This window comes from Eucyclogobius newberryi, unplaced genomic scaffold (genome assembly GCF_026437365.1).
Source record: "Eucyclogobius newberryi isolate DKJ021-1_F unplaced genomic scaffold, fEucNew1.0.hap1 SCAF_3, whole genome shotgun sequence".
NCBI lineage: Eukaryota > Metazoa > Chordata > Actinopteri > Gobiiformes > Gobiidae > Eucyclogobius > Eucyclogobius newberryi.
In genome coordinates, this window is record NW_027315945.1 from 35,343,750 (window position 1) to 35,364,718 (window position 20,969).

A 20,969-nucleotide genomic window follows, 5' to 3' on the forward strand; every position below is an offset into this window, starting at 1 on the left:
ACCTTTTTTCCGGTTGTTTAATTTTGCAAATGCTGCTTTCGATCTCGACGGCCAATCCGTTCTCTTCGGACGACAAACCATTTTCCCAGCTGCCCGGAGAAAGGGCAGAAATAAACATTTTCCGCACATAAACCTATCCTGTATATGATATAGACTCTTGTCACGTTCCGCATTGAAATTCCTGCTGAACTGGAACAGCGATATCATCAAAAGTGCAGGAGAAAACATACTTTAAACCCTACTGTAATGCCAAACAAAAGGCTGTCCTCTCAGAGTGGACAGTCGAGATGAGTTTTGACCGCTGCAGTCCTTTCACATTATTACAGTCTGATACAGAGGTAAATCCGGCCTGTGTCTGCTCCTCCCTGCACTGCCTGCTTCCCATTCCAAAGCCCTGTCAAGGTCGAAGTGCAGAGTTGGGTCGTATTCATAGCTCCGGCACCAGTACATTGGGTTAACAGACTTATTAAATATCTATCGCGGCAGGTCAGGCCCCCGCGGAGCACCCGGGGGCCCTCTCGTCTACCTCCGGCCCCGCAGAAGAGGCCTGTCCTGGGCAGATTGCGGCTCGGGCAAACATACCTCCGCCGCTGCATTCCCCGCTCAAATATTGATCTTCACAGAGTTATAAAAGCAGAGGGTGCACTGGGGGACGCGTCGCTCTACGGCTCGCGCGAAGCCCAGGTTTCCCATCATCCCCGGCCCCCGAGAACCTCCAACGGCAATATACACACGGTGGATTCTGTTCTATAGTTGAAGAAGAATGGCTTTGGAAGTGTGTTGAACTTAATATTAAGGGAAATACATATCCAAACTGTTTTTATTTGCTCACCTGTAAAAGGTAAAACAATTTTTTTTAAAAATCTAATAAATACACTTTTAACTGTAAATTCGGGATAAAATCAATGTATTGCTATATTCACAAACTGTGGATTCTGTTCTATAGTTGTTGAATAATAATTGCTTTGAAAGTGTGTTGAACTAAAATGGGAAATACAAATCTAAACCATTTTTATTAGCTCACCTGTAAAAACAAAAATAAACTTTTAGCTGTAAATTCAGATGTATTATTATATTCACAAACTGTGGATTCTGTTGAATAATAATTGCTTTGAAAGTGTGTTGAACTAACTATTAAGGGAAATACAAATCTAAACCATGTTTATTAGCTCACCTGTAAAAACAAGAAATACACTTATTCAGGATAAAATCAATGTTTTTCCCAAACAGTGGACACATTGTTTGATCCTGGTGTTATCCCAGTTTGGTCCTAAAGTAGACTTACGCAGCCAGAAACAATGCTATTGTTGTGTCCTTGGGCAAGACACGTCCCTCGCTCTGTATGTACAAAGTGTAGCATCTTAGAGACACAAGTCAAAATGGCAGTCATTGTTATTATCTATGTATTTCATTAACTTTAGGACAGATTCAGAAATGATTGCTTATATGTAATTAGTGTTGATAGGCCTAATCACATTAACTCTCTCATGCTTTACTTTATTCCAATAAAACACAGTATGAACCGATTTGCTGACACATGCAGATTTGTTCCCAGTAGCGACGTGGTGCAAGTGAAAATGTCCTCCTTAGAGAAGAAAATTAAAAGTCACATTGCTGAAATATCTAAACTGCCATCTGGAAACGTCCACAGATGGAGGTTCAAGCCATTTCCAAACGTCTGGAAAAGTGGAAATTGTGAAGGAGGTTAATTTAGCCTCAGAAAGCAAAAGAAAGTTTAACTCGGTGGCAATAATTAAATTGGATGTGTGCCAGTGTCTCTTCCCCTTGTCACAAAGTCGTTACAACGGGACGGCACCGTAAATCTGACCGAGCTCAGATTAGGAGAGTGATCATAAAATTAGAGAACAAAGAATGTCACTTTGTGTTGTCACAGTGTCAAGTGCACGTCCATTAGTCCTTTACTGCTGCTGCTGCTGCTAGTGCTGCTGCTGCTGCTGCTGCTGCTGCTACTGCTGCTACTGCTAGTGCTGCTGCTGCTAGTGCTGCTGCTGCTGCTAGTGCTGCTGCTGCTGCTGCTACTGCTGCTACTGCTAGTGCTGCTGCTGCTAGCGCTGCTGCTGCTGCTACTGCTGCTACTGCTACTGCTGCTGCTGCTGCTGCTAGTGCTGCTGCTGCTGCTGCTACTGCTGCTACTGCTAGTGCTGCTGCTGCTAGTGCTGCTGCTGCTGCTAGTGCTGCTGCTGCTGCTGCTACTGCTGCTACTGCTAGTGCTGCTGCTGCTAGTGCTGCTGCTGCTGCTGCTACTGCTGCTACTGCTAGTGCTGCTGCTGCTAGTGCTGCTGCTGCTGCTACTGCTGCTACTGCTACTGCTGCTACTGCTGCTGCTGCTGCTGCTGCTACTGCTGCTGCTGCTACTGCTGCTACTGCTACTGCTGCTACTGCTGCTGCTGCTGCTGCTGCTACTGCTAGTGCTGCTGCTGCTAGTGCTGCTGCTGCTGCTGCTGCTGCTGCTAGTGCTGCTGCTGCTGCTGCTGCTGCTGCTGCGCTGCTACTGCTACTGCTACTGCTGCTGCTGCTGCTGCTGCTGCTGCTGCTGCTGCTGCTGCTGCTAGTGCTGCTGCTGCTGCTGCTGCTGCTAGTGCTGCTGCTGCTGCTGCTGCTGCTGCTGCTGCTGCTGCTGCTAGTGCTGCTGCTGCTGCTGCTGCTGCTGCTGCGCTGCTACTGCTACTGCTACTGCTGCTGCTGCTGCTGCTGCTGCTGCTGCTGCTGCTGCTAGTGCTGCTGCTGCTGCTGCTAGTGCTGCTGCTGCTGCTGCTGCTGCTGCTGCTGCTGCTGCTGCTGCTCCTGCTGCTAGTGCTGCTGCTGCTGCTGCGCTGCTACTGCTACTGCTGCTGCTGCTGCTGCTGCTACTGCTGCTGCTGCTGCTGCTGCTGCTGCTGCTGCTGCTGCTGCTGCTGCTGCTAGTGCTGCTGCTGCTGCTGCTGCTGTGCTGCTACTGCTGCTGTGCTGCTGCTGCTGCTGCTGCTGCTGCTGCTAGTGCTGCTGCTGCTGCTGTGCTGCTGCTGGTGCTGCTGTGCTGCTGCTGGTGCTGCTGCTGCTGCTGCTGCTAGTGCTGCTGCTGTTGCTGCTGCTGCTGCTGACGTCTCCAAATGTCCGTCCATGTTGCCCAGGAAACCTCGACTTGAGGATTAAAAGCTGGATGTATTTTGTCGACACACAACAAGTGAACCTTAAAGGAGATGTTTCAAATGACGCAGGGACATTTCTCCTCTGCATTCGACCGATGCTTCACTGTCGCTGAAGAAACCCGTCAGGAGCAGTGCAGCGCTCAGGAAGCACCCTCAGGAACCCCCCTCAAGAACCCCCCTCAGGAACTCCCTTCAGGAACCACCCTCCTGGGCTTGGCTCGGTCAGGACCACCAAAGCTGAAGGACTTTTTAACCTATGGTGCATGTTTTGGAATGATAGTAAATTCTAATAAACCCACTATCGTACTTAAAGAGGAGCTTTTGAAGAGTCTGACCAAAGACACATGACAAATATAAAAGCTGGGATCGGTTTGGATTGATGGACAGGCACTTTCCCACCGACCCACTGCCGACCCCATGTTTTTAAGTAAAACAATCAAGCTCCATAATTACATCTCTGCTCTTCATGTGGCATCTCGTCCGAACCTTCTTGACACATCTCTGACCTTTTTATCGCCACGACAACATGAATCTAAGAGGTCATCCCGGGCGAACTTTTGAATCTTTCCAAAAAACTGCCACCTGCAAAAAAGAGAACATCTCGAGCGGCGGTAGGCATAACGTCTAATCACTAAAACGATTATGATGTGAAAGTAAAGTGCCCCGCTCCCAGCACAGCATTCTGTACCGAAAAGAAGAAGAAGAAGAAAAAAGGGAACTCTAACTTCCACGCAGCTCAAAGATTAACAAGTGCTAAACCGCGGCTTGATGCGTCAACGTTTAGCTGCGAAGCGCCAGTCAACGTGTCGGGGATTATTTCGAAAAGCTCACTCACAACTAATGCTAATCGGCGATGTTAGCGATCACACCACGAGGACCGCGGTGGTTACGGCGTGAACAAATGAAACGGCGGCAGGCGACAGAACGGAACCGGCGGGCGGAACGTGTGAAAATGCGTACGGTCGGCAGAAAGACGGCCCGGGAGATGATGGACGGCGTGTGTTGCGGTGACGGTCGCCGGGGATTTGACGGTAAAAGATTAAAAGACATTACTGACACCGCTCTCCGTTTTACGAACAAATGTGACGAGCGAACAAACAAACTTACAATTACTGCACCATTTGCCGAGCGAAGGAAATATCAGCACGAGGACTTTTAACAAGAGCTGTAGTAAACATATACTTTGGATCAAACATAAGGCAGGTTTTGATGGTAAAGTATGTGTTGGTAAAAAACTAAAACGTGGTTTGCATCTGAGAACAGACTGACTCTATAAAAAGTGTTATTGGCAAGTTATTCATTTTAGTTCAAGGGAGAAGGTTTGATGTATTGTAGCTCAAATGTTCTGTCTTTACATCCGTTTGAAAGGATATGTCTTGCCATAAGTCAATGAGGAATAGATGATGGAAAACCAAAAATGGCAATAATGATCATGAGCTAAAACATTTAAATAAGTAAAAGTAAAAGCCTACAATTGTGCCGTGTATCGTCAGAATATTTGAACTCCATTTTAAGATCTTCAATAATCCAATTTACATGATATAGAATGCCTTCAGTTTGTCTTGAATGTGTTTATTATATGTTATGTTTTATTTTATCTTATTATAACTGTGTATGTTTGGTATCGCCTTTGGACCTGCTCTGCTGTTTCTGGTATTCATCCAGGATACATTGTCATTTACATATATATTCTAACCCCCTGAACACTTTTAACAGAATCAATTACGTTGTGAAAAAGCAAAAAGAAACTCAAAATGACACATAATAAATACACATACAATTATTGTGTAAAACAAGAAAGGATGGATGGAAAATGAGAAAAGTATGAGAAAAAAGTTGATAAAAAAGAGATGCAAAATTGTATGAACGACTTATTCAACAGGCGTCATATTTTAGTGTTCAAAAACTGTTCATTTTTAGAATATTAAAGCTCTATTTAATGTCACAATTTAATTATCCGTTTAATTGTCCGTCTGTGAGAGTCGGATCTCTCCTTCACTGGAACGCTTTTTTCCCAAAGAGGTTTTTTTTTGTAGTTTTTCCTGGCCGAGAAGGAGAGTCTAAGGACAGAGGACCCTGGGACATCGTCCCTCGCCACCACAGACATTATCTGACTCCATCGCCACCACAGACATTGTCTGACTCCATCGCCACCACAGACATTGTCTGACTTCATCGCCACCACAGACATTGTCTGACTCCCTCGCCACCACAGACATTGTTGATTCATTTCTCCCTGTGGCCCTCAGAGGCAACTGTTGTTGTGATTTTGGGCCTTACAAAAATAAATTGATTTGATTTGATTTGAATTAAAAGCACTCCGAGCATCAAACCCTGGTAAACCCTGCTTCCTTTCTCTCTGCTCGTCTCTGCTCGCCGCGGAAAGATACTATTATTTGGGAATAGAATTGTGTCCCTCCTCATACACAACTTTAGCATCCTTTAATGACCCCGGGCCCCTCAAGGTCTCCGTATGGATCCGTATAAACGCACCGCTCTGTACAGCACGGCCCTAATCAACTTAACAAAGTGCCAGGACTGACATTTGGAGTTTAAGCAAATTCAAATGCCCCTCTCGTCTCCCGTGATTACTTAGCGAGTATTAGGCCTAAGTTGACCAGCACGCTTCTGCTTGAGGAGGGATTTGCTGACTGTGGCTGAAAATGTGAATAACCCTGACATTATCCCTTAAATATGTGGTCAGAATGTGCACATTAAAGAGGCTCAGAGCGACCTTTAGTCCTTTGTGTAGGTCGAGCGCCGAAAACGCTGCTTCCCTCACTTTCCATAATAGAATCAGCGGCACATTAAATCCCAAACGTCCTGCAGAGGTCCACCGCCTATGCACTGTAGCACTATGCACTGTAGCACGACGCCTATGGACTGTAGCATGACGCCAATGCACTGTAGCACGACGCCTATGCACTGTAGCACTATGCACTGTAGCACTATGCACTGTAGCACAACGCCTATGCACTGTAGCACTATGCACTGTAGCACGACGCCAATGCACTGTGGCACAACGCCTATGCAGTGTAGCACAACGCCTATGCACTTTAGCACGACGCCAATGCACTGTGGCACAACGCCTATGCACTGTAGCACTATGCACTGTAGCACGACGCCTATGCACTGTAGCACTATGCACTGTAGCACGACGCCAATGCACTGTGGCACAACGCCTATGCACTGTAGCACAACGCCTATGCACTTTAGCACGACACCAATGCACTGTGGCACAACGCCTATGCACTGTAGCACTATGAACTGTAGCACGACGCCAATGCACTGTGGCACAACGCCTATGTACTGTAGCACGACGCCAATGCACTGTGGCACAACGCCTATGCACTGTAGCACAACGCCTATGCACTTTAGCACGACACCAATGCACTGTGGCACAACGCCTATGCACTGTAGCACTATGCACTGTAGCACGACGCCAATGCACTGTAACACGACGCCACTGCACTGTAGCACGGCGCCTATGCACTGTAGCACGACGCCTATGCACTGTAGCACTATGCACTGTAGCACGACGCCTATGCACTGTAGCACGACGCCTATGGACTTTAGCACGACGCCAATGCACTGTGGCACAACGCCTATGCACTGTAGCACTATGCACTGTAGCACGACACCAATGCACAGTAACACGATGCCTCTGCACTGTAGCACAACACCTATGCACTGTAGCACTATGCACTGTAGCACGACGCCAATAAACTGTGGCACGACGCCTCTGCACTGTAGCACGGCGCCTATGCACTGTAGCACGACGCCTATGCACTGTAGCACTATGCACTGTAGCACGACGCCTATGCACTGTAGCACTATGCACTGTAGCACGACGCCAATGCACTGTGGCACAACGCCTATGCACTGTAGCACAACGCCTATGCACTTTAGCACGACACCAATGCACTGTGGCACAACGCCTATGCACTGTAGCACTATGAACTGTAGCACGACGCCAATGCACTGTGGCACAACGCCTATGTACTGTAGCACGACGCCAATGCACTGTGGCACAACGCCTATGCACTGTAGCACAACGCCTATGCACTTTAGCACGACACCAATGCACTGTGGCACAACGCCTATGCACTGTAGCACTATGCACTGTAGCACGACGCCAATGCACTGTAACACGACGCCACTGCACTGTAGCACGGCGCCTATGCACTGTAGCACGACGCCTATGCACTGTAGCACTATGCACTGTAGCACGACGCCTATGCACTGTAGCACGACGCCTATGGACTTTAGCACGACGCCAATGCACTGTGGCACAACGCCTATGCACTGTAGCACTATGCACTGTAGCACGACACCAATGCACAGTAACACGATGCCTCTGCACTGTAGCACAACACCTATGCACTGTAGCACTATGCACTGTAGCACGACGCCAATAAACTGTGGCACGACGCCTCTGCACTGTAGCACGGCGCCTATGCACTGTAGCACGACGCCTATGCACTGTAGCACTATGCACTGTAGCACGACGCCTATGCACTGTAGCACGACGCCTATGGACTTTAGCACGACGCCAATGCACTGTGGCACAACGCCTATGCACTGTAGCACTATGCACTGTAGCACGACACCAATGCACAGTAACACGATGCCTCTGCACTGTAGCACAACACCTATGCACTGTAGCACTATGCACTGTAGCACGACGCCAATAAACTGTGGCACGACGCCTCTGCACTGTAGCACGGCGCCTATGCACTGTAGCACGACGCCTATGCACTGTAGCACTATGCACTGTAGCACGACGCCAATGCACTGTAGCACGACGCCTATGCACTGTAGCACTATGCACTGTAGCACGACGCCTATGCACTGTAGCACGACGCCAATGCACTGTAACGCGACGCCTATGCACTGTAGCGCGACGCCTATGCACTGTAGCGCGACGCCTATGCTCTGTAGCACAACGCCAATGCACTGTAGCACTACGCCTATGCACTGTAGCACGACGCCTATGCACTGTAGCACGACGCCTATGCACTGTAGCACGACGCCTATGCACTGTAGCACGACGCCAATGCACTGTAACGCAACGCCTCTGCACTGTAGCACGACGCCTATGCACTGTAGCATTGTAGCACGACGCCTATGCACTGTAGCACTATGCACTGTAGCACGACGCCTATGCACTGTAGCACTATGCACTGTAGCACGACGCCTATAAACTGTAGCACGACGCCAATGCACTGTGGCACGACGCCTATGCACTGTAGCATGACGCCTATGCACTTTAGCACGACGCCTATGCACTGTAGCGCGACGCCAATGCACTGTGGCACAACGCCTATGCACTGTAGCACAACGCCTATGCACTTTAGCACGACGCCAATGCACTGTGGCACAACGCCTATGCACTGTAGCACTATGCACTGTAGCACAACGCCAATGCACTGTAACACGACGCCTCTGCACTGTAGCACGCGACTATGCACTGTAGCACGACGCCTATGCACTGTAGCACTATGCACTGTAGCACGACGCCTATGCACTGTAGCACTATGCACTGTAGCACGACGCCAATGCACTGTGGCACAATGCCTATGCACTGTAGCACAACGCCTATGCACTTTAGCACGACGCCAATGCACTGTGGCACAACGCCTATGCACTGTAGCACTATGCACTGTAGCACGACGCCTATGGACTGTAGCACGACGCCAATGCAGTGTGGCACGACGCCTATGGACTGTAGCACGACGCCAATGCACTGTGGCACGACGCCTATGCACTGTAGCACTATGCACTGTAGCACTATACACTGTAGCACAACGCCTATGCACTGTAGCACGACGCCAATGCACTGTGGCACAACGCCTATACACTGTAGCACAACGCCTATGCACTGTAGCACTATGCACTGTAGCACGATGCCTATGCACTGTAGCACGACGCCTATGGACTTTAGCACGACGCCAATGCACTGTGGCACAACGCCTATGCACTGTAGCACTATGCACTGTAGCACGACACCAATGCACTTTAACACGATGCCTCTGCACTGTAGCACAACACCTATGCACTGTAGCACTATGCACTGTAGCACGACGCCAATAAACTGTGGCACAACGCCTGTGCACTGTAGCACTATGCACTGTAGCACGACGCCAATGCACTGTAACACGACGCCTCTGCACTGTAGCACGGCGCCTATGCACTGTAGCACGACGCCTATGCACTGTAGCACTATGCACTGTAGCACGACGCCTATGCACTGTAGTACTATGCACTGTAGCACGACGCCTATGCACTGTAGCACGACGCCAATGCACTGTAGCACGACGCCTGTGCACTGTAGCATGACGCCTATGCACTTTAGCACGACGCCTATGCACTGTAGCGCGATGCCAATGCACTGTGGCACAACGCCTATGCACTGTAGCACAACGCCTATGCACTTTAGCACGACGCCAATACACTGTGGCACAACGCCTATGCACTGTAGCACTACGCACTGTAGCACAACGCCAATGCACTGTAACACGACGCCTCTGCACTGTAGCACGGCGCCTATGCACTGTAGCACGACGCCTATGCACTGTAGCACTATGCACTGTAGCACAACGCCTATGCACTGTAGCACTATGCACTGTAGCACGACGCCAATGCACTGTGGCACAACGCCTATGCACTGTAGCACAACGCCTATGCACTTTAGCACGACGCCAATGCACTGTGGCACACCGCCTATGCACTGTAGCACTATGAACTGTAGCACAACGCCTATGCACTGTAGCACTATGCACTGTAGCACGACACCAATGCACTGTAACACGACGCCTCTGCACTCCAGCACAACACCTATGCACTGTAGCACTATGCACTGTAGCACGACGCCAATAAACTGTGGCACAACGCCTGTGCACTGTAGCACTATGCACTGTAGCACGACGCCAATGCACTGTAACACGACGCCTCTGCACTGTAGCACGGCGCCTATGCACTGTAGCACGACGCCTATGCACTGTAGCACTATGCACTGTAGCACGACGCCTATGCACTGTAGCACGACGCCTATGCACTGTAGCACGACGCCTATGCACTGTAGCACAACGCCTATGCACTGTAGCACTATGCACTGTAGCACGACGCCTATGCACTGTAGCACTATGCACTGTAGCACGACGCCTATGCACTGTAGCACGACGCCTATGCACTGTAGCACGACGCCAATGCACTGTAACGCGACGCCTCTGCACTGTAGCACGACGCCTATGCACTGTAGCACTGTAGCACGACGCCTATGCACTGTAGCACTATGCACTGTAGCACGACGCCTATGCACTGTAGCACGACGCCAATGCACTGTAGCACGACGCCTATGCACTGTAGCACGACGCCTATGTACTGTAGCACGACGCCTATGCACTGTAGCACAACGCCTATGCACTGTAGCACGACGCCTATGCACTGTAGCACGACGCCTATGGACTGTAGCACGACGCCTATGCACTGTAGCACGACGCCAATGCACTGTAACGCGACGCCTATGCACTGTAGCACGACGCTATGCACTGTAACACGACGCCTATGCACTGTAACACGACGCCTATGCACTGTAGCACGACGCCTATGCACTGTAGCACGACGCCTATGCACTGTAGCACGACTGAGCACGGCGCAGTAATCCAACGGGAGTACTACAGGTTTGGGCGGAGGATAAGTATTTCCATATGAGGAGCATTGAACCTCGATGTGTACTTTACGATCAGCTCGAGTACACACCTGCAAGGTGGCGGTGAAAAGGCGTGTTCGGCAGTTCAACCTCCGACCACCGCGGGGTGCTATTGTGTCCTTGGGCTTTACACCACGAGGCACGATGCTTCCGTTGTATTAAGATTTTAAAATGCATTGCAATAAGTTTAGGTCGAATTATATACATTTTCACACGTTGACCTTTCACTTTTGTGATAAAAAAGTAATAGCTACCGTATTTCCCGGAATATAAATCGCACCTTTTTTCATAGTTTTGGCCGGGGTGCGACTTAAACTTATATTTATACTTATATACTTATACCCCGGAGCAACTTATATGTGATATTATTTGTTATTTTCACACTTGCAACAGTATTTCATACTCCAGTGCAACTTATATGTTTTTTTTCTTCTCTATTATGCATTTTTTTAGCTGGTGCGACTTATACTCTGGTGCGAGTTATAGTCCCGAAAATACGGTAAATGTAATTATCTGGGATGTAAACTAATGTTTGCATGATTGTGTAAACATACAGACATTTTAGCCTTTTTCTGTTTCCATTTTTAAATCTTTTTTTATGAAGGGTTAGTCTGATGAAAAAAAAAGTTGAAGTGTCCGAAATATCTGCAGATTTCAATATCCCTCTGACATCACAGATGTCGCAGAAAAACCCATCCCTCACTTCAACAAACTTGCTTAAAGGCGCAATGGACGATTTTTCGGCGATTTGAGAACGCAGGCGGAAGTGCGCATGCCACTCCCCCGTGTGGACTGATACAACACACACGTGCGTTTGTTTATTAGCGCAACGGATCACATCGCATCGCTCGTCTCCCGTAGATTTCTGTCCACTTCTGCGTCAGCTCGAACTGTCTTTCTCTGTCTTCATTTTGCCCCGTACACTGTGGGAACTATATTATGATAGATCCATGCGCTTAGGCACGCGGAAACGTGGGGACGAGCCTGACGCGGCTGCAGGTGAGCGATAGGTGCGTTTTATGATTGATACGTGGCAGGACTAATGATTTATCCACGCCACGAGGAAATATGATAAAAAATTTGCTGAAAAAAATCGTCCATTCCACCTTTAAAGCGCCCCCTACAGGTCGGACGACTCATTGGACTAAAATGCAGTTAATATAGATATATTTTAACTTTTGCTAAAAAAATATAAAAAATGTTATCACAGAATAGCAATTTTTTTAGGTTTATAATTTCACTTCCTGTTTGTAATTGATGACATCACACTAGGAAATTACCCAGGAAACGACAAAAAACTCGACTAATGTCAATTATTTTTAGTTGACAGTAAAAAATATATGAGAGCGACTTTATTTTGTTGAATTAATGTTTAGAGGGTTGTGTAAATTCTGCATAAACTTTGACTGGAACGAGTGTCCCTGGTGTGATGTCACTTCCTGTCATTTTAAACAGATTTTTAAAAGTTTTCTCCACAAATACCTGCTCGATCGGTGTAAAACTATCATTTACAACAGGTATAAACACACCAGATAAAGTCAAAATTGTAAAATTGTAAAAACCTGTCATACGCACTTTAAGTAAGTAAGTAGTAAATTGTATTTGTATAGCACGACTGTGTGATTCTATTTTCTCCCATTTTGAGTGTCCAACGACTTTACTGTAGCCAAGTTGAGTTTTTTCAAAGTTTTGACTGTGAAATTTTCAGCTATTTATAAAGATGCAAACTTCACCAAACAGCAAAAAACGCAGCGTCGATTGAGGGTTGAATACGTGCAAATATTCTGAAAGTACTCTACGTGTAATTAGAATATAATGAGTCAATAGCATCACATTTTTAGCTCGTCATGTTCCCTTTTTTATTATTTTCCGTTGTCTCGTCTGCAGCGGAGTGAAGTTCTGAAATGACTTTTTGGTGGCGGCTACAGTCAGCGATTGTTTGGTTTGGACATGAGAGATTTTGAGAGTTTGTTTTTAAAATCCAGACCAAATGACAACTCTGAGTGGTCCCTCTGTCGCCGTCCCTCTGTGGAAGTGGATTTAAGAGCCAATCACACTGGCTCTAACACAAAAGGTAGAGATACATGTCAGAAGGTTTATTTTAGTAAAGAAAACGAGTGGCGTCCGATGTAACAGACTGCAAAATAGTCCAATATGGATGTCAAGATTATTACCCTATTTTTTGCACTTTTTGAGAAAATTTAAGGCTTTTAAGTGTGCCTTATAGTGCGGAAAATACGGTAGTTTAATCTTGATTATTGAGGTCACATTACAGTTGTACAAACCCCCCCAAAAAAGTTATATTTGTGACAATTTTAGTGTTTTTGAATCAATGTAGAGTAGTATAGTAGAGTAGTCTTTTTGTAACATTGACTTTATTTTGTCAATTGCAAAGTTTGATTTTGTAAAGCTGGTCACAACGTTGAGGAATAATTGTGTTAGACATTTAAGCCTTCGCTGTTGTTTGGTCACAGTCTCACAGTCTCTTTTATATTGTGACATCCCTATTGTCTAATAAAAATAAATAACAGTCAGTATTCTTGCTGTTCGGTCTTGTGTGTGTTTTTTACTGACCCTGTGGAAATAAACTGATTGACAAAATAATTAAATGGGACAGATTGGGACTATTATTTAGAAAATCGTATGTTTTAACCCTCTTTTCTTTGGATGACACCACCTTAATTTATCATTTTAATCTTTATTTACCCTGAGATCTCACTGGTCCCGCCCAGCTGTGTTTTTTTTTCTTTCTCTTTTTCTTAGCTTTTTTTAAAAATTGTATATACGTTTGTTTTTGTTGTTTTATGTTAAAAATAAATAAAAAAAATTGTCAAATAAAATAAAAAAAATAAAACAAGGAATTAAAAAATCAAAACAAAAAGCAAAAACTGGAGACCAGTGTGATCAGCTTTACTTTCCGAAGCTCATGCGAAGGAAACTCTTTCAAACTCCCTCCCACTCCAACTGCACCGCGCCGCCGACGAGCCGTGATGCATCATGGATGAGCCGCGCCCCGCCCACCAGCGCCCCCGCGTTACCGAAACAACGAGCTCCCGCCCACTCCCGAGGACCCTCGAGGACCCGAGCGAGCGCCGGCCACACTTCTCACCAGGAAACATGGAAACATTACACGAGCGGAAAAGACGTTCCATTGGCCATTTCCAAACGTCACATGGGAATCGCAGGGTCCTTCATGGCTTGATACGGGTCGCGATACAATAACGTCACGATTTCTACGATATATTACCATTTTTTAAAGACCTTAATACATTTTAACAGCATTTTTCTTTGTTAAACTGGAACATGCACGAACTCGACATGAAATATGCCCGTTTGAATCATCGAAACTGTCTAAATGTCAAATGTTTCTTTGAATAAGCAACACAATTGTACCAAAAATGACTCATGGCGATATATTGATACAGCAGCCCACGATATCGATACTGTATCACTAAATTTAGCATCACGATATGGCGATTTTTAATATTTTGGCACAACCTTCTCAGCGATGTCATGATTAAATGATTGATAGAAATATGAATAAAAATGCCACAGTTTAGCTGCATTGTGTGTCATTTCGGGTGGTCTCCAAAGCGATATAAAGTTAAAAACATATATATTCAAGGGTTTCAGCTTCCTGGTCTATGACTCAACATTTGGAGAAAAAAAAATCCCATTACAAAGATAGAGTATGTTGGTTTAATTGCTATGACAACTGTCCAGTTTTATTCCATAGAGTGGCATGTTCTAAACAAAGAAACAAACTAGCAAAAACACGTGGAGCATTTCAAATCACGAAAGGATAAATATGACCTTTTAGAAGCACAAATAATGACCTTTTAGAAGCACAAATAATGACCTTTTACAAGCACAAATAATGGACTTGAATTTGATCTACACTCCGAAAAAACCCAAAAGTGAAACTGTAAAATAACAAATATTAGGAAAACCATGCTACGTCATTGTTCCCTCGTCCAAAACTTGCCCAAAGTGGCATTTAGCTTCAATCGCACTCATTCATCCTGTTTACGAGGTCCTCTCCCTCCGAGCCCCCTCCAATCGCCCATAATAGTGACATCATAGTTCGAGATCTGGAAGTCTCCTGTGCTCATTTCAAGTCCATAAATCTCTCCGATCCTCAGCACCCCGACTCTGGAACTCCCTCCCCCAACCTGTCCGCCACTCTCCCTCACTCACAACATTCAAATCCCGCCTAAAAACATACCTCTTCACCCAAGCCTATGACCTCCCCTACCCCTAGCCTCCTCTACCCCATTGCCTACACTTCTACCCCCTGTTACATCCCCATCTTTTTCTCTCTACTTCTTCTGTCTTGTTCATTTTATCTGTATATTAATGTGTATTGTACGTGTTGTCCCCCTGTCTGTAAATACCCCCCTCTTTTTTATTATGTTCAGCGTCTTTGGGTCACTGAAAAGCGCTATATAAATAAAAGTTATTATTATTATTATTATTATTAAATCATCACCACACTCGTTCCGGTTGTTACGAGCGTGCCGTCGCTGAAAGTCGACATGGTGTGCCCACTCTCTCCGTCGTGAGGCTTCAGAGCCGGCGTTACCGTGTTACTTTGGGACGGCGATGGAGGAAGAGGCTGAGAACACGCGGAGGTGATGGGACAGAGGAGGAGAGCGTGACTGCGGAGGTGATCAAACGCTTGAATGAGACGTGGCGTGGGGGCTGGAAAGTGCAGAAGTTTCACATGGAGTTGAATCACCGCCGACCTATGACTGGCTCAACACTCGGCGAACGACGTCAAAGCGTCAGATGCTCAGAAAACGACTTTAGATACGTGTATTCTGACAGAACACCCAAACTAAAGGGGCACATTGTTAGATAGACGTTCTGAAATTGTTCTCGTGCCCAGTCCCGCTACGCAAAAGCATCAACATCGACTGCTTGACCTGGACAGTATAAATTGGGCTAACATTAGCAAAGCCACACAACTCACATGGTAGTTTAATGTGTAAACTACCTGAACGTGCTCACTGTGCAGTCTGGAGTGATTTCTTGGAGTGCACGGGTCCCTCCTGATGGTGGTAATCAGGCTAAATCTTATAAATCTTATGAATCTTATAGCCGATTTTTTGTTTTATCCTATAGCATCTAAACTGTTTTCATTTTTGACTTATATAGTTTGCTTTATCCTTGTTCATTGTTTTATTGTTGCAGCAAATCACCCAAGCAAGTTCCTATGTTTGTGAATTCTGTTCATTGACAATGGCAACATAACGTTTCTGATTCTGATTCATGACAAACAAGAACTTTAGGGATTAGGGACTGCTGTATTCGATTTTAGTGAAACAATAAAAAAAGATAAGGATTAAACAACAGAACAGAACTCACATTGGACTGGACAGAGGACAAACCAGGTTTGAACCAAGACTAACTCAATCAAACCAGGTCTAAAGCAACTTAAATAAGGACTAAGATGGACCAAACTAGTGCCAACCCAAGAATGAAAGAAGAAAACCAGAAAACATGGCGCTAAATTACCTTATTTTCCGCACTACAAGCCTTTTATTTTCTCAAAAAACAACAGTGCGTCTTATATATGGATTCATTCTGGTTGTGCTCACTGACCTCGAAGAGGGTTTGTGTGGTACAAGTTTTGTTCCTCTTAATGCGCCTTATAATCCAGTGCGTCTTATATATGAAAAATGATCGAAAATAGACCATTCATTGACAGTGTGCCTTATAGTGCAGAAAATACGGTAATCCTCCCTCAAAATGGCAATACCAGTGAGTGTTTAGCTATGGGCCTGCTCCCTCTCCCATCAGCCTCCTCAGCCTCTCCTCTTCTTCACGACCCCCGGCTCCTTGTACTTCAGTATTTTGTGTACTAATTACTTTCCACCACTAGGAGCCCGTGCTTTGTTATAAACGATGATTACCGTATTTTCCAAACTATAAGTCTCACTGGAGTATAAGTTGCACCAGCCAAAAAAAGCATAATAGAGAAGAAAAAAACATAATAGAGAAGAAAAAAACATAATAGAGAAGAAAAAAACATAATAGAGAAGAAAAAAACATAATAGAGAAGAAAAAAACATAATAGAGAAGAAAAAAACATATATAAGTCGCACTGGAGTATGAAATGCGGTTGCAAGTGTGAAAATAACAAATAATGTCACATATAAGTCGCTCCGGAGTATAAGTATATAAGTAGAAATATAAGTGTAAGTCACACCCCGGCCAAAATTATGAAAAAAATACTGTATACAGTTTCCCCCCAAAGCAAAGCCAAAACCGACGAGTCATCAACGCGACATAATTAACGTTTTTGGAAATGTGACGTGACCGAATCAGCGGAAACAACGCCAAATAACCCATTTAACGTCATCAACATCGTTTTCCTCCTCGCTCGTTATGAAACATATGATACGAATCAGAAACGACGCCGCCCAAAAGCCCTGCACCATTAATCCACCGCTGACGATCCGCAAATTCCGTCCTCACAAATAAACGTCTTATTTTCATTGTTTGTTTAACGCGTGACACATTTTGCGGCCCGTTTTTCTTTCTCTTTTTTTCACGTGGATGTGGAATTAGCGAGCGGTTTTCTGGCAGCCGGCAGTGAAGTAATCAGCAACTCTGTTTACTGACAGCGCTCATCCGTCTGAAGGCGCTTGTTCTTCATCGCAGGAACGCGGCCAAATAAATCACAAAGATAATTTCATCAAGAAGATAATAAACTGCCGCGATGGGGCACTGGCCAAATCGAGCGGAAAAGAGGAGGAGTTCGGTTTGAAGTATGTTTTATGTGATTATTTATCGAGGAAAAGCTCATTGAGAGTATTAGTGTCGTGAAAAATAAGGATTTTTACAGCCTGAAAATGGAAAAATGAAATAAAAGTTTTCAGTTTTAGTTTTGCTAGTTTAAAAAAATAAAATAAAACAGTACCACTTCTGGCCTCTAGGCAACGAGTACGGATGTGGCTGTATCGATTATGTTCAGGAAATGAACAGCTGAATGGTTTTTCATGTTTTTAAGAAGACAATATATCATCACTTTTGAAATTGTGAGTTCAATAGGAGTAGTTTTTGGCACATGTCTCAGCCGTGGCAAGTAAAGGTCAGATTCCCTGTTTTCATGGGGCATCGTCGTCTGTGGGGTTTGCATGTTCTCCCTGTGTGCAGGTTTTAGATAGGATTTGAAAACACCGGGGGGCCGACTAGGCGAAAAAACAAGTAGCTTCGGCATTCTCCGGACCACGGCTCGGCAGCCAATCGGAGCCAAGCACACAAATTCCGTCGAGCAATCAGCGCGCGGCATGCAAATTTTCACTTGTAAACAGTAAACTGTAATGGCGGACTATTGTCAAACGCTTCCCGGCCTGATTTAATGATAATATTCCCTTTTTTTCTAAGATTTATTAATAAAATGGCCGTCTCTGCACTCGAAAATGCCGGTCCACGTTTTAAAAAACTCCGCCCAAAATACGGGAAGACGGTTCTCTATCTAAAAGCCTGGCTGTGTTTTCACTTTGTGCTCCATTTTCTGTCAAGGTCAATCCTACAGCTCCAAACTCCTGCTCCTGGGACAGAGGACATTTACACTGTATTCACACCAAGATATTTCATTGCACGTCAAAAAAATACGTTGGTTTCGTCTTTTATCTGTGTAACGGAGCAATGTGTTATAACTTTGCACGAATGATAGGCCCCTGAAAAAGTGAAGAAATGGTTGCGTCCTGAAGCGTTAAAGTTCCTGGTGATCCTGATGGTCCGCGAGCGCTTGGACCATCAGGATGAACACGTCCAGTTCACGAGCGTCAGGGACCGTCTGCTGCGATCGACACTCATGAACGTAAAGACGACCTTTGACTGCGTGTTTGGACTGAGTGACGTCCTGAGCCTGAGGGGGGGGAAGACAGGAGCAGAGACAGAGACAGGAGCAGAGACGGGTGCAGAGAGACGGGAGCAGACACAGGAGCAGAGACAGGAGTAGAGAGGAGCAGAGAGACGGGAGCAGAGACAGGAGCAGAGACAGAGACAGAAGCAAATCCTCTCTGCTCCTGTCTCTGTCTCTCTGCTCCTGTCTCTGTCTCTATCGCTGTCTCTACCCCTATCTCTTTCTCTGCTCCTGTCTCTGTCTCTGATCCTGTCTCTGCTCCTCTCTCCTCCTGTCTCTGCTCCTTTCTCTGCTCATGTCTCTGTCTCTGCTCCTGTTTCTGCTCCTCTCTGCTCCTGTCTCTGCCCCTGTCTCTATCTCTGTCTCTGTTTCTGCTCCTCTCTGCTCCTGTCTCTGCTCCTGTCTCTATCTCTGCTCATGTCTCTGCTCCTGTCTCTGCTCATGTCTCTGCTCATGTCTCTGTCTCTGCTCCTCTCTGCTCCTGTCTCTGCTCATGTCTCTGTCTCTGCTCCTCTCTGCTCATGTCTCTGCTCCTGTCTCTGCTCCTGTCTCTGCTCATGTCTCTGTCTCTGCTCCTCTCTGCTCATGTCTCTGCTCCTGTCTCTGCTCATGTCTCTGCTCATGTCTCTGTCTCTGCTCCTCTCTGCTCCTGTCTCTGCTCATGTCTCTGTCTCTGCTCCTCTCTGCTCCTGTCTCTGCTCATGTCTCTGTCTCTGCTCCTCTCTGCTCATGTCTCTGCTCATGTCTCTGCTCATGTCTCTGCTCATGTCTCTGTCTCTGCTCCTCTCTGCTCCTGTCTCTGCTCATGTCTCTGCTCATATCTCTGTCTCTGCTCCTGTCTCTGCTCCTGTCTCTGCTCATGTCTCTGCTCATGTCTCTGTCTCCTCTCTGCTCCTGTCTCTGCTCCTGTCTCTGCTCATGTCTCTGTCTCTGCTCCTGTCTCTGCTCCTGTCTCTGCTCATGTCTCTGTCTCTGCTCATGTCTCTGCTCATGTCTCTGTCTCTGCTCCTGTTTCTGCTCCTCTCTGCTCCTGTCTCTGCTCCTGTCTCTGCCCCTGTCTCTATCTCTTTCTCTGCTCCTGTCTCTGTCTCTGATCCTGTCTCTGCTCCTCTCTGCTCCTGTCTCTGCTCCTTTCTCTGCTCCTGTCTCTGTCTCTGATCCTGTCTCTGCTCCTCTCTGCTCCTGTCTCTGCTCCTTTCTCTGCTCCTGTCTCTGTCTCTGATCCTGTCTCTGCTCCTCTCTGCTCCTGTCTCTGCTCCTTTCTCTGCTCATGTCTCTGTCTCTGCTCCTGCTTCTGCTCCTCTCTGCTCCTGTCTCTGCCCCTGTCTCTATCTCTGTCTCTGCCCCTATCTCTTTCTCTGCTCCTGTCTCTGATCCTGTCTCTGCTCATGTCTCTGTTTCTGCTCCTCTCTGCTCCTGTCTCTGCTCCTGTCTCTATCTCTGCTCATGTCTCTGCTCCTGTCTCTGCTCATGTCTCTGCTCATGTCTCTGTCTCTGCTCCTCTCTGCTCCTGTCTCTGCTCATGTCTCTGTCTCTGCTCCTCTCTGCTCCTGTCTCTGCTCATGTCTCTGCTCATGTCTCTGTCTCTGCTCCTCTCTGCTCCTGTCTCTGCTCATGTCTCTGCTCATATCTCTGTCTCTGCTCCTGTCTCTGCTCCTGTCTCTGCTCCTGTCTCTGCTCATGTCTCTGCTCATGTCTCTGTCTCCTCTCTGCTCCTGTCTCTGCTCCTGTCTCTGCTCATGTCTCTGTCTCTGCTCCTGTCTCTGCTCCTGTCTCTGCTCATGTCTCTGCTCATGTCTCTGTCTCTGCTCATGTCTCTGCTCATGTCTCTGTCTCTGCTCCTGTTTCTGCTCCTCTCTGCTCCTGTCTCTGCTCCTGTCTCTGCCCCTGTCTCTATCTCTGTCTCTGCCCCTATCTCTTTCTCTGCTCCTGTCTCTGATCCTGTCTCTGCTCCTGTTTCTGTCTCTGCTCCTCTCTGCTCCTGTCTCTGCTCATGTCTCTGTCTCTGCTCCTCTCTGCTCCTGTCTCTGCTCATGTCTCTGCTCATGTCTCTGCTCATGTCTCTGTCTCTGCTCCTCTCTGCTCCTGTCTCTGCTCATGTCTCTGCTCATGTCTCTGTCTCTGCTCCTGTTTCTGCTCCTGTCTCTGCTCATGTCTCTGCTCATGTCTCTGTCTCCTCTCTGCTCCTGTCTCTGCTCCTGTCTCTGCTCATGTCTCTGTCTCTGCTCATGTC

General features: G+C 46.6%; 1 protein-coding gene across 1 annotated transcript in view; it reads right to left on the reverse strand.

The window, feature by feature from the left end:
* tsnare1 (T-SNARE Domain Containing 1) overlaps positions 1–20,969 on the reverse strand; it is a 198,100-nt gene that overhangs the window by 104,075 nt on the left and 73,056 nt on the right. The window lies entirely within an intron of this gene.